Consider the following 8,655-nt stretch of genomic DNA (forward strand, 5'->3'; position numbering starts at 1 on the left):
CACACACACCGTCTACCATTGCATCCACTTTCACCCATTAATTCACCTCTCCATCCAGCCATCATCCCCTACCAACCGTGCGTCCATCTAGTTTCTCACCCATCCATCATTCTGCCCTGCATTCATCCATTGCCCCTATATCTTTATGCTACCCATACACATAAACAACAGTTAACCTTTCTGACTTCTCTCCACCACCCACTTCCGTCATTCATTCACTCACCCACCCATCTTCTCACCATTCTCTCACCCGTTCACTCATAAACTAAACATTCAATAATACATATTAATATTTTTAAGAGTTTACGTATTTATTTGAGAGAGAGCAGAAGCAGAAGGGGAGGGAGAAGCAGAGAGAGAAGCAAACTCCCCGCTGAGCTGGGAGCCCGATGCGGGCCCGATTCCAGGACCCTGGGGTCATGACCTGAGCCGAAGGCAGAGGCTTAACCGACAGAGCCGCCCAGGAGCCCCAATAAGTATAATTAGGGGCACCTGGTTGGCTCAGTGGGTTAAGCCTCTGCCTTCAGCTCAGGTCATGTTCTCAGGGTCCTGGGATCGAGCCCCGCATTGGGCTCTCTGCTCAGCGGGGAGCCTGCTTCCCCTCACCCCGCCTGCTGCTCTGCCTACTTGTAATCTCTCTCTCTTTCAAATAAATAAAATCTTTTAAAAATCATAAATATTAGGGACGCCTGGATAGCTCAGTTAGTTAAGAGGCTGCCTTCGACTTAGGTCGTGATCCCAGGGTGCTGGGATCAAGCCCCGCATCCGGCTCCTGGCTCAGCAGGAAGCCTGCTTTCCCCTCCTAGTCTGCATGCTGCTCTCCCTGATTGTACTCTCCCTCTCTGTTAAATGAATAAATAAAATCTTTTTAAAAAACCATAAATATTTAACATGTATTACTCAGCGTAGTGCTGGGTTCTAGGACCATTGAGATGAATAAGATCCCATCCGAATTCATGGTCTGATGAATTCATAGTATGATGATCCAAAAAGAAGAGACAGGTCAGAGAAGTGTCACTGTGAAAATGTATGTTGTGTTTAAACCTTGGTGCCTCCATCTTCTGGCCATAGGACCATCAGACCTCTGTGCACGAGTTTCCCGGGAGAAGGACCAGGAGGGAACATCGCAGCAGAATTGGCAGAGGCCTGATCCGGCCACGGAGACTGCGGTTTGGGGGACCCAATGATGTGGGTGTAAAGAGGACTAAGTCCGGAAAATGATGTCAGCAGAGGTCATACAAGGCTAGGAACCCCCGGCTAAGGGTTGGGTCCCTGATGGCGACAGGGGGCTCTGGGAGGGTTTGAGGCCGGTAAGTACCCTGTCAGCTAAGTTCTAAGCAAGTTACACAAGTACTTCTCCACGGAAGAGCACCTGAACCAGGGACCAGAAGCACGGGGGCCTGCCGTAGAGTCACCGGGCAACACCAGCGCGATGCTGTGGCTGCAAGCAGACCGCCCCTCCCACCCAGACACCCTTGAGTCAAGAATGCTCCCATCTACACCACCCAACCCCCCAAAGGCCACTTTCCACGTGGGGCAGGAATTGCTCTTCCTAGGTGTTAATGAGGGTGCTAGCTGTCACCTAGGGTGTTGGTTATCAGCCCAGGTGTTAGCCGACAAGGGCCTCGTGGCTCCTGGGGATTGCTGCTAACAGGCTTCTCTGGGAGGGCTCGAGGCCCTTGAGGCAAAGGCGGTGGGGGGTGGGGGCAGCAGGCTGGGGACAGGGAGTATCTTTAAAGACAGGGCCGAAGGCCCATATCGGACCCGCAGTGTCAGTCTTGGGGCCCATCTTCTCCTCCAGCCTCCAATGGTTCTTCTCCCCCCTCCTGCCTGGCCTCCACCACTGACCCCGCCCCACAGGAGAGGGACAGATCTGGAGGCGAGGGAAGCTTTGTATCCTGGCCACGCCCAGCCCCTGCTGTGCGTCCTCGGTAGGCCCTGCCCCTTTAGCCACCCCCTTACCACACACACCCTCCCAAGCCTGAGTGGGGGTGAGGGCAGCCGCCGGGGCTGGAGGTACTCAGGGTGGGCGGAATCCTGGTTCTGGTCCAGGAAGGTTTGCTCTGTGCGCCCTCTTGCGGCCATTATCGGGTAAAACGCCCCAGACTCCGGGCCAGCTGATCCTCTGTGAGAGGAAGGTCGGGGACTGAGCCTCTGTGCCCTTGGTCCTAAGGGTCCTAACTAAATTACCCCAGGCCAGGAGAGCACCGGCTAAGGGATGAATGGACAGATGGTTGAGGAAAGGTCTGGTTGGAGAAAACCTCCAGCCGTCTCTACTGACTGTCTCTTCTCAACAAAACTTCCCCCGTCCGGCACCAACACTAAATCTTCAGTCTTCCTTCAGGATGTTTCTCTCTAATGCCAATACTCAGACTTCAGAGTTTTATTTTTTTAAGATTTTATTTATTTATTTGATGGAGCAGGGAAAACAAGCAGGGGGAGTGGGAGAGGGAAAAGAAGGCTTCCCACTAAGAAGGGAGCCCAATGTGGGGCTCGATACCAAGACCCTGGGGTCGTGACCTGAGCTGAAGGCAGATGCTTAACAACTGAGCCACCCAGGTACCCCAGATTTCAGGGTTTTTAAAATGCCAGGATAAGAGACACCAACAGAGGCAGTCCCAGGGAGCGAGGGTGAGCAGGTGGGTGGGCACAGTGCAAAGCACCCTTCCCAGAGTCTATGGGACCCAGGAGGCCCCAGCGTTGCCATCAGCCACCACCACAGGCCTGTGGTGTGCCCTTGGACAAGGGTGGGGTGGCGATCCCCGGGGGTGGGAGAAATCTGTCCTCTCTGGGAGGCTGGAGTAGGGATAGGAGGAGGGCCCGGGCCTGTCCTCCGGATCTGAACCGCCCTACTTTGACCAGCACCGTGCAGGACTGACATGGGGCATATGAGGGAGTCGGGGTGAATGAGGCAGGATGTCGCAAGGGACGCCAGGCCCATCGCTTCGGGGCTCCAGAGGTCTGGGCTGGGCATTCCTGGCAGGCCACCGAGGCTTTATTCCAGCACCCTTCCCAGCCTGGGAGACAGACCACCGAGTGTTCGGGGATCCCCGCAATGGTGGGTAAGGGGGCAGCCATGCATGGACTGAGAGCCTGGGGGCGCCTATTCCTATGCCCCATTCCCCACGTCCCACTCCTCACGAATGAGGGAAAGACAGCCTACGGATGGTCCCCTTGGGGGCCTCGCTCCCCTCGGACGGGCGCTGCCGGATGCCCTGCTCTCCGCTCAGACCAGGTGGCTCAGAGTCTGTCTCCTGGTCTCAGTTTCTCCAAGCCTCACGCCCTCCCTTCCTCCCTGCGGGGGTGGGCGCAGATTCCAGGTCGCAGGAGCCTGAGGGGATCGGGTTGATGTTCCTTCCCCACTCAGCACCTCAGCCCGCAGCCTCTACCCCTGGCACATGGGGGACAAACTGGGGCTCCAAAGAGTGGGTCGGCGGGAGAATGGGAGGCAAAGCTGTCCCCCAAAGCAGGCACCCTGCGCACTGGTGGAGGGAGGGGTTTGTTCCCCATTCCACAGGCTAGGGCCCCCGCTGGTCCCCCACACAGGGAGCGCCACTCACAGGCAAAAGGAGCAGGGGGGCTCGGGTTCAGCCCCACCAGTTCTGGGGGACTCCGTGGACCCATCAAGGTCTGTAAGGGTGGCCTGAGAGGAGGCCTGATTTCTGGCCTGAAGGACAGGTGACCTTGGAGAGAGGCAGCCCAAGTGTGGGGACTAGGGCTAGGGCAGGCGAGGGTGGGGCTGCTGGCGGGACCTGCGGCTGGTCCCAGGGCAGAGCTGACCCAGACCCAGGGAAGGAAGAGAGCTGTCCAAGGTTATTCTGCCCACAAAGGCCGCTAGGGCGGACGTCATCCCACCTGCAACCTGTGTCCTGCTAGCAGAGCGCTGGCCCCGTCCCACTCTGAGCCCACCCACCACTGGGGACAGTGCTGTCACCAGCCCTCCAGCTTCTTCACCCCAACCCATTCCCAGAAGCCGAGGCTGGGCAGGATACCTGGTGGTGGGGCGGGGGTGGGGTGTCAGAGTTCTCATATATCAGGGCCTTCGGAGGTCTACCCACTGCCAGGAGCAAGGGGTAGGACCCAGCTGGCCATCCTGGGAGATCCCAGGACTCACCACCCCACAAAGCCGCAGCTCCTGTCCTGGAAGGAGGGTATAATATTATCCCATTCTGTGGTGGAGGCGAGGAACGGAGAGGCTGAGAAACCTGCCTAGGGCCGCAGAGCTGAGCTCGAGGCAAGGCTGGGATTGGCAGGGGGCAGACGAGACCTGCAGCTGACCCTCGCGCTGGGCTGGTGCTCTGGTACCGGGGCACGAGGAGGTAGGGAGGCACACCTCTCGCGGTGCCTGCACTTAACAGGGGCCACTCCCCAGCTGGGACCCAGCCTATCCGGTTGGCCCTCCAGCGTCACCGTCACTGCAGCCCTGGGGACAGCTACGGGCTCAGACACAGACGCGGAGGGGGAAGCGGCTTGCCCCAGGGCTCCCTGCACAGAGCTGAGCCCAGACTCTGGGTTCCCGGCCCCTCCTGTTTCCAAGACCAGGGGCCTCAGGCGAGCCCTGGAGCCATGGCTCTCCCCTCACCCCAGGACGGGACGTTGAATCCCCGTGGACCGCCGGGGGCTGGGGGTCTGTGTAAGCCCTCGGACGACTCAGACACTGCCCACTCCCCGGAAGCCTCCCGGTGACTGCGATCTTCGGGTGTCGGCAGCTGGACTCTGCCAGCCCCACGGGAACCCTCTGCGTGCCGGGGGCAAAGCCTTGATGGTGCCTGGGGACAGGCTGGAGCCAAACAGTGTGGGTGGGGGACAGCGGGTGGGGGGAGACAGCCCTTTCCCAGCCCCGCCTGCAGGGTTCAAGGTCTGGAGGCTGAGCTGGCTTGAGAGGTGGGACCCGGCACCCAGATCCTGCCAGCTCCCCGCGTGGGGAGCAGCGGAGGAGGGCGCACCCCAAGCCTCTGTTTGCTCTTCTGAGACAGGCCGTTCCTGTCCCTGCTTCACCAGTCCTCAGTGGTTTGGTCTGCAAAGCGCCGTGCACAGAACACTTCGTCGGTTTTCAGGTTTTGCTGCAAAGCCTTGCTGTCCTCCCCATAGCTGCCCCCAACACACACGCACTCTGGATGCCTCCTCCCTGACTCCTTGGTCCAGCGGGCACACGTGCTCCTTCCAGGCAGTGCGTGGTTCCCTCCCCACTACTGTAGGTTTTGGAGCAGAAATCCTAGATCAGAGGCTCCAGAGGGCCCCACTTCTGGAGTGAGGAGCCATGGAAGGCTTCTGAGCAGGAGAGATGTGGTCAGAGCCAGCCTTTGGGAAGGTGCTTGGGGGAGACTGCCAGGCAGGAGGCGAGCAGGGCGGGCGGAGGTGGCGTGGGCTGTTTCAATCACCACCTCGTCTCACCTTCCAGCATCGTCACCCTCAGCAGCTACTATCTGTAAGTAAACACAGCGGGACTTCTGTGTAGAAGGTGCCCAGTGGGACTGCAGGCTCTGGCCATGACCTCTGATGTTTTGCAGCCTCTGAAATGCAGGGACCCCATGTCCCTTTCAGATGAGGAGCTCGGGGTCACAGAGTCAGCCCGCTGCTTCTGGTTGGGTCCCCTCACCCAGCCTGCACACACAGTTGCTGGGCACTGCTGGTTTCAGTGCTTTGGACGCCGGGAACATCCCTGGGGGCAATGGGGCATCTCAGGCAAGGCCATGCACGGGGGGGATTAGGAGAGCAAGGCTTCAAACTCACAGTCCGGTCTATGTCAAGGTGCCAAGGAGATAAGAAGCAGTCCACTCAAGCGATGACTGTCCAGCCTTCCCTCGCTCCTTCCCTGCCACTCTCTCTGGGCTCCCAGCCTGCTTCCTTCATGTACACACATCTCCGTGGGCACTTTCTTTGTGTCTGATCCTGGCAGGGTACTGGTTTATGCCCCTGACCTTCAAAGTCCTCCACGTTGTCAGCTGGGAGGCTGAGCAGGAGGAAGACAAACACGCTTCCGGAAGAGCCCTGGCCCAGAGACATGGGTGGCAGGAAATCTCAGGAGCCACCACCGGGATCACCGCAACTTCAGGACCCAGGCGGCAACAGGCAGGGACAGTGGAGCTGCTCCTGAAGGTTGCGGTCAGGGCCCGCCCGTGCGAGTCCGGGCCTGTCCCCTCCCTGCCATCTCACACTGGTCCTCCGGTTCCCATTCTGTGCCTGGAAAGCCTCACCCGGCTGCCTCCTTCCTGCTCATGTCTTAGCTGCTGTAGCCCTGAGGGGCAGAGGCCTCCCTGGGTCCCCCATTTCTGTAAGGCAGGCGCCCCCTCCTTCTCCATCATGTTGCCGTGTCTGCTTTCCTCGAAGCCCTGGCCACTCTCCAAAATTCTCTCTTCCTACCCCTCTGCGCCCTGGTCTGTGGTCTGCCCCCGGACGAGAGAGGACGTGCGGGCACCCGTCTGGGCCACTGCTGCCCGCCCCCGTATCTAGGGCCATGCTGGCACACGGCGGGCCGTCAGCAGCTTTGGCTTGGTTGAGTGAATGGATCTCCATAATTTTTTTTTAAAGATTTTATTTATTTATTTGACAGATCACAAGTAGGCAGAGAGGCAGGCAGATTGAGAGGAGGAAGCAGGCTCCCCGCTGAGCAGAGAGCCCGATGCGGGGCTCGATCCCAGGACTCTGAGATCATGACCTGAGCCCCGTCTTAACCAGAGGCTTAAATAGAGGCTTAACCCACTGAGCCACCCAGGCACCCCGGATCTCCATAATTTTTTAATGAGTGCAGGGACCATTATTGATCTGTGGGTCTCGGGTTGGAAGTTCAGGTTTTCCTGACTTAATTGCAGGTAACTGATAACGAATATTACTGTACATATGACTGCCTCCGTCAGAGTCCCAGCAGGGACCACGGGGAAATCAAGGACATCCCGCGCCTCGGCCCAGTGCGTAGAACCCATTCAGATTCTCCCTGACATTTGGGTTCCATGTCCCAGACCCACAGCGACCGCTCCTCTGCCTGCTGGTTCCATGGCATGAGGGACCAGAAATAGCCGGAGGGGCCAGGGGCAGCCTCAGCTCCATTCACTGGAAGCATGACTATTTCCTGATGGAAGCATTCCTCTCTTGGACACCAGCCCAAGGTCACAGGAAGGAAAGCAAAAATTCTTCCAGTGTGTTGTTTGGTGTTATGGTGAGAGGGGACACTCACGCCTCCCCTGCATGGCTCCTGGACCCGCGCATTCGGGCTGTGGAGGGATGGTGCTTTATGGGTCGGGGCACACACCACAATCCAGACCGCGGGGTCCGGGGTGTTGATTCTCCTCCAGCGCCAGAACTAGCCTTCTGCAGACCACCCTGCCACTCTCTGAAGCCAGCTACTTTGGGGTGTCAGGGCACAGGGTAAGCCCGGGGAATTTCACGGGCAAGGGCTGTCTGTCTGCTGGGCTTCCTCCACCAGAAAATGAGGCCTTCAGTCTAAGGTGGTGTTGCTTGTGTTGCCATGGTGATGAATAAATACGACATTCTCCAAGTCTACAAATGGTGGTGCGGCAGAAGCGATGTGGCTGGAAAGGCAAGTACTGACCTGGAGTATGCAAGAGCCAGCCGCTGCCCTTTTGATGCTGGCAGCGGTCCACTAGGCAACTGCCCATCCCCCGGGGCAATGGCACCATATTAGGAGCTCACTGTGGGGCCCTGACGTTGCTAAGGTGAGCACTCAGCTGTCATGGAAGCCAAGTCAGCCTTGGTGAGGGGAGTCCCCGTGGCTGAGCCCCTGTGTAGCAGCCCTCCCAGCCTCGTCAGTCACTTGCACATAGGCCTGTTGAGAAAGCCCTGGGACGGGGGAGGAAAGAGGCTGATATCCTCAGAATGGGTCACCTTGTCCACCTGACCCACAAGAGCCTCCTCCACAGTAGAAGCCGTTCCATGACATTTGTGCCCATCCCGAGCGACTCATCCACTTGCGTTTCCCCTCCAACTAGAAAAAGTTCATTTTTCCAAGTTTCTGATTGGCAGGCCAACCCGTTAGCTGCTGCCCGTGGACAAACACAGAAGTTTTGTCTCCTGGGAGAATCTGTCTTCGCCACTGGCTTTCAGGGTTTCTCCTGAGTGTGTTTGTAAAGCTGCAACCATCCTCCCCTGGCTAGACCTGGGCAGACCAATCTTTAAATTAGGTCCATACTTTTTCAATCCTTTTTTGATTGGTCATGTCCCTTCCCATGAGGGTGTAGCTCTGTGTTCAGAAGAGTTGGCAAAACCGTAGGAGTAGATACTGTGGAGGCCAAACCACCTAATTTCTCAAGAAGTTTACTCATTCCTCCCAGGTCTACTTGGGCTCAGTCTCATCTTATAATGGCCTGCCTCATGCACATACAGCTTTATGATTTAGTGGATAAGACACTGTTTTGTAATGGACAGCTTGGGTTGCATAGTTTCTTGGTGTCTGTGGCAGGGTGTTAAGTCCCTGCTAAGGTCCAGCAGCAAGCCAGGAGCTGTCTTTGAACCAGAGAAGAGCTTTCGGTGGAAGCTGACATGGCCTTACTCCAAAACCCCGTGTATATACACAGGGATTTTCCTCTTGGGACTTGCCCCGCCAAGAGTCTCTGCCACTCACTCTCACCACAGAGGGCCTGCTGGGCCTTAGGGGTCAGGTGGCAGGGTAGCTTGCACCAAAGCCCGGAGCTGCTGGAA

This window comes from Lontra canadensis, unplaced genomic scaffold (assembly GCF_010015895.1).
Source record: "Lontra canadensis isolate GAN:19392208 unplaced genomic scaffold, GSC_riverotter_1.0 scaffold108, whole genome shotgun sequence".
Lineage (NCBI taxonomy): Eukaryota > Metazoa > Chordata > Mammalia > Carnivora > Mustelidae > Lontra > Lontra canadensis.